The 6,371-nt window shown below is 34.9% G+C and overlaps 1 pseudogene; it reads left to right on the top strand.

Annotated features, from left to right (window-relative positions):
* The first annotated feature begins 4,038 nt into the window (after positions 1-4,038).
* On the top strand, positions 4,039-5,365 carry LOC112458728 (annotated as a pseudogene).
* Positions 5,366-6,371: the final 1,006 nt, after the last annotated feature.

The raw sequence follows: 6,371 nt of genomic DNA on the forward strand, positions 1-6,371 counted from the left end.
AAAATTAATAACAATTAAGAAAAATTGCGTTTGTTGCAAATACTTGCTAAATTATTTTGTTATTACAAGAACGTGATTCCCTAAAAATTTGAAGAAAATTGCTCTTTGCTGTCGACCGCTAGAGAATAAATTGTTAATAAAAAATTAATAATAATTAAGAGAAACCGCGTCTTGTCGCAAATAGATACTTGTTAAATCGTTTTGTTGTCACAAAAACGTGATTCCCTAAAAATTTGGAGAGAATTACTCTTTGCTATATTCTACAGTTATTTATCGAATAATCAATAACAATTAAAACATATTTTTATATCAAATTAATAAAAAAAAAAACAGTTTAAATATTGTTAAAAATATTATAATTAATCTTTATTAATTAATTATATCTCAAAAAAACTCAGTGGCCAATAATAAGTAGCTATACTATAATTATCCCCCGAGAAACACATGACATTTTTAGAAAAAAAAACTTGTATTTATTTTATATACATATTTCATTAATTTATTATAGTCTTAAATTATTTAAAGCATTATTATTTACCACGTTGCTTTGTGAAAGGATTTAAAAAAAAACTTAAGGGCACGGAGATTCGAACCTATAATGTCGAGACTACAAAGTTGACACAAAACCACTCCGCCAAATTTCATATGACAGATATCCCCCCCGGCCTCCGGCGTCCCTCGCCACAACAAGAACATTGATCGCAACAATTCTAGTGGCTATTAGAGAACTTAAAAACGACTTCATTAAGCGACCTACCCCCACCACTGAAGTTTCCAGACCTGTATGTAAGACCGTGGTTTAGAATGTTCTAAAACATCGAAAAATCAGTTCTGTACAAAATGTCCGTGTGTGCGTGTGCGTGTGTGTGTGTTGTAACGCTTTAGTTGTCCGTTTATGCTCTAACTTTCGTAATTTTTTAGATATTGGGATGCACTTTTTTTTAATCGATAGAGTATCATGTAAGGAAGATTGTGATAGAATTTTGCGATGATCAGTAAAGCGGTTTTTTTTTAATAAAATTTAGAATTTTTGTTTGTGGTTGCTCCAACTTCCGCAAATTTTAAGATATCGGGCTGTTTCTAATTTTATTATATTCTTCAGTCTTTTCTACCCCTATTTCATATACAATTCTTTAAGATTTTGTTGATTAGATACAGCTTTATACGCGATCAAAAGTCCATATGCAAAAGTCCATATATGGACCATGTAGCCTGAACTCTCAAAATCAATATCGATTTAACATTGCGTCAATTGTAAAACCTCATTTGTGCTACTAAGCTGACCCTTTTTTAATTCATAAAAAGGTTAACTTAAAAAAAAAAAAAGTTTGCAAATTAAAAATTTGCACTTTGTTTCCTCAACAAATTGAGGTGTGCGATTTGGAAATTTGCACATAGCAAAGTCACAATTTTGAAGTGAGAGAGTATGAAATTAGCAAATTGAATCCACAACGTATTGTTACGCGCTAAAAGCTCTTCTCTGAGGAACCTTGTATTTTATTAGATGCATAATTTTTAGTTTGGCTTCCTCATAGAGGAACCTTTTTGTGCGTAACAATACGTTGTGGATTCAATTGCTAATTTCCTACTTTCTCACTTCAAAATTGTGACTTTACTATGTGCAAATTTCCAAATCACACACCTCAATTTGTTGAGAAAGCAAAGTGCAAATTTCTAATTTGCACAATTATTTTTTTAAAGTTTTTTATAAAGTTTACAGACTGCATCTTCTTCTTGCTGCCTTCTTGTAAGTATATCTGCCCCTGTCCTTTCTTAACTTTCTTTAATTATACTTTTTCGTTTGCATTAATTTTATTCCGGAATAAACCAAATTTGACGAATTTTTTGAAATCAAGTTTATTTCTAATCAACCAAATCTTAAAGATTTATATATGAAATAGGGGTAGAAAAGACTGAAGAATGTAATAAAATTAGAAACAGCCCGATATCTTAAAATTTACGGAAGTTAGAGCAATCACACAAGCATTTTTACAAAAATTCTAAATTTTCTAAAAAAGGAACCTCTTTACCGATTATCGCCAAATTCAATCCCATCCTTCCTTACATGATACTCTATCTATTTAAAAAAATGCATCCCAATATCTAAAAAATTACGGAAGTTAGAGCATAAATTGACAACAAAAGCGTTACACACACACACACACACACACACACACACACACACACACACATTTCGTACAGAAATGATTTTTCGACGTTTTAGAACATTCTAACACATCATTGCGTTTTGGTCTAAATTCGGACCCTCTTCAGGTGAATAAAGCTCTTAGAAATACATTCAACAGGCAATTCATGACACTGTGCCCGCAAGTCAGAAACTTAAGATTATAGGCAGAAAAAAAATTTCCCTTTTGTATTGTAATAAATAAAATAAAATAAAGGAAATATAAAATTAGAGTATCTAAGTAACTTACATGATTTGTGCGTTGTCAGTGTGAATATGGTATAATAATGTAAGATATAAAATTAAAATAATATAAAATTAAATAATGTACGTAGAGCATGTTAGGAAGCACGTCCGTATGCCACGATTGAGGAGAACACAATGAGTACAGATATAAATAATTTATACACGGAGAGAAATTGTTAGTAAATTTTACTTAAGTTCGCTAAACAAATTTTGCCAGAGTTTGAGCTAAGTAAAATGTAACTGACAAGTGAAGCAAAATTTACCAAATACATTAAGTAAAAATCGCCAGACTACTGTTGAGTAAAATTTACCTAGCAAGTTAAGCTAATCTTCACGCGACCGCGCGATGTTAGCGTCATAACATTAGGCGCGATCCGCGCGACCGCCGCCGCCCGCGCGCCGCGAAACGCTACCCTCTTTTGTCGACGTGAATGACGTGATACGTGGTCCCATAATGGCTTCCGTCTCTGGTGTTGTCAGTGAGTGCGATTATGTGTTCTGTGGTGCGGATGCCCGTCGCGAATAAGTGCGACCGCGCGTTGTTTCAGAAAGCTGTGTCCGTTGGTGGGTCGCGAGTCGCGAGCCCACGAGAGCTTGCGCGCACGTTGCGAGAGAGCAGATCGCGGTGGTGAGGCTATACGTTTCGGCGCGGCGCGATTTCACGCGTGTTCGCGCGTGTCTCGCGCGTGACTCTTTCCTCTCCGCACTGGCGGTGATTTAAAAACGAGCGACACACCGCATACTTTGGTGTGTTGTGCTTTATTTACTTTTCTACCTTCCCCCTTATCTAGGGCGTGTGACTAGTGTCGAGAGTGTCGGCGACCCGTTCGAAAATCCGCGACGGCGTGCTTCCGCGGCCCTCCTTCCCTCCCCCGTCTACTACCTGATCGTCTGTTCGCGAGACGCGTCGGACGATCGATATTATATTACCGTATCAAAATTGTTCGATATTATATTACCGTATCAACATTTGTAAATCCTACTTATACAGTTGAGTAGAATTTACCTAACTACTGCAGCTTAACTAATCAAGTAAAAATTATATAATTCGTTCGGTAATTTTTACCTAACCCTGTTGGTAAATACAGCTTAGCCAGTTCGGCACAACTGTTTTAGTAAATTTTACTTCGCAACTATGTAAAGTTTACTAACGATTTCTCTCCGTGTAACCAGTAAAGGTTAACTAAAAAGTACCTAGCTAAGATAGTCTTTTTTGTATATATCCTTTTGTATTTATACAAATATTTTCTTAAATTACTCAAATAAGTATTATATATGTACCTGAACATACAAAGAGAAGTATCCTTTTCTATTTCTAAAAATTTCATTAACATTTTGAAGTCTAGTGTGTACTAAACGAATATGTGTGCAATCTATTGCGCCATCAATAGTAGGAAAACCTATCCCTCCATAAGTATCCTTATGTACTTAGACAGAGGACGAGATCACGGTTGATAAAATACCGTTTTCCTAGGGTGCGTTCGAAAAACTCCACGTTCACGTTGTGTGGTGGATGTGGCGGACGGGCTCGGTCGAGCTGGTGGGTCTGCTACCGACGGGAGTTATCGAACGACCAATGCGTGTTGCTGTAATGTTTACAAACAAAAATGGCTGATTTAAATGCAGTTGTTTATCAGAAAAAACGCATATTAGCACTGGCTTTAGTCGCTTCTGACCAATTATTACAAAGTATTATGTTGAACAGCAGTAGTAATGAAAGTAATGAGGAATTTGATTTGGCATCATGTGAAATGCGATTGAGAGTGCGAGGTTGTAGAAAGACACCAGCACGGTGTCAAGGTTATATATCGGATACGATTCCAAGAATGACCAATAAAGCATTTTGCGAGCATTTTCGTATGACTCCGAACACTTTTGAGAATCTCGAAACGCGTTTGGGCCCGGCGTTATTTATTACAGATGATACAGGCCGACCCATGATACCTGTAAGAAACCAACTATTGTCGGTTTTGTGGCTGTTTGCTACTCCAGATTCGTACAAGTAAGGAAAATATGTTGTTAACTATTTATTGTTACAATGTTATAGAAATTACTGAAGTAACTATTATTATTTCTTTGTCTAGATTTGTAGCCGACCGCTTTGGTATGGGCAAGTCATCGTTGAATAACTGCTTCATGCGTGTTATCAAAGCTCTCAATTATATTATTGCTGGTGATATAATTGTTTGGCCAACAGGTGACAACCTTTTGACTGTAAAAAATAAATTTAAAGAAAATGGTGTTTTACCTGATGTCATCGGTGCAATCGATGGTACTGGTATTGAAGTAAAAGGTCCTAAGGTAAGTAGAATAATATAGTATGTACTATTAAAAGAGTAATTTTTTGTCGGTTGAATAAATTATTTTATGTGCCTTTGTAGGAAAATTGTCAATTCTACATCAACAGAAAAAAGCGGTTCAGCATCACTCTTCAAGCTATTTGTGATTCTCAGCTTAGCTTTACAGACTGCTTTGCTGGTTTTGCAGACTCTGTTGGTGATATACGAGTCTTCAGAAACTCTGATTTATGGCATGCAGTTTGAGAAAATAAACGGGCCTTTTTCCCTGATCAAGAATATATTATTGGGGACAAAGCATATCCAGTCTTAACATGGTGCATTCCGCCTTTCCGTAACTTTGGAAATTTGACACGAGCACAGCAAAAATTCAATCAAGCTCTCTCTAAAATGAGACAAGTGATTGAACGAGCTTTTGCTTTGCTAAAGGGAAGATAGAGGCGGTTAAAATACCTAAATATGAATAGAGATGATGTGATTCCGTTTACTATAATAGCATGTTGTGTGCCTCACAATATATGTCTCGACGGTGTACATGATATCATTGAAGACTTTATTGTTGAAGGATATGATGATGCCCCTAATAATGAAATTTTTGAGGAAGTTATAGCAAACGATGCAGAGGGTGAAATAAAGCGTAATTACTTAGTTACACTTGTACCTTAAAATTTTATTATAAATTGTATTTATCAGTAAGTTGTAATGTAATTATGAGTTCTAAATGTAAAATGTTTCGATATTTGTATGTGTCAATAAAATAAAATTTACATAAAAGTTGTTTATTAAAATCTTACAAAAGGTATTTTTATATATGAGGTAATTATAAACTCGACGATTTCAATTGACATATTTTATCCAGTTCCGTACTTACACAAATAACAGTAAACTTAAGTACACAAGTCATAATATTGTATGAACTAAGAACGTGACTTATTCTTTGGCACAAGGATTGGTAAAAAATATTACGATAACTAAAAGTAAAAAAGAACATTATACTGTTCCTTAATCTATAGAAAATCAGTAATCCATTGTACAAGTTTTTGTAGTACAAAATATGGTATGAGAAACACGGTAGGTGTTCCTTCGAATTTTCAACTACGATGCATCTTCTGTCGCTAGGAGATTATTAATTGTATAAAGTGGCAACAAATCCTCATTATTTTTCGTAATATATTTTTTTAAACGGCTTAGCGACGCACATAATCGCGTATCGCGCAGATTAACAAATATAAACGTCCATTGGAAAATATTTTTCGGTGCTCTGCCGTTGTCTTGTCGTTGCAAAAAGCATTAATTAAAATGCTGCAATTTCAAACTGTGGTATCACGCATTTAACTCGGTTACGAATGCAATGCAAGCTTGTTAACAAACACATTTTGTGTGCAAGCAAGTACACGGTAAAATCGTTATCGCACATGACGTTTTGACGTGTCGGAATTTTGCCGATTATACTGTACCTTAATGAAATTAAAAATCACATTTTTACTAAAAGTAAAACTAATAGTGATAGTACAGTTTTTTTAACAGAATCTAATTATACTTTAACACAAATAAAAATTACTTTCTTAAAATAATATAACTAATAGTACTATGTATAACAGTTAAAAACGGCGAATGCGAGTCGAGCGCGGGACGAGGTGCGC

Source organism: Temnothorax curvispinosus, unplaced genomic scaffold, assembly GCF_003070985.1.
Source record: "Temnothorax curvispinosus isolate PA1 unplaced genomic scaffold, ASM307098v1 QBEX01009174.1, whole genome shotgun sequence".
Lineage (NCBI taxonomy): Eukaryota > Metazoa > Arthropoda > Insecta > Hymenoptera > Formicidae > Temnothorax > Temnothorax curvispinosus.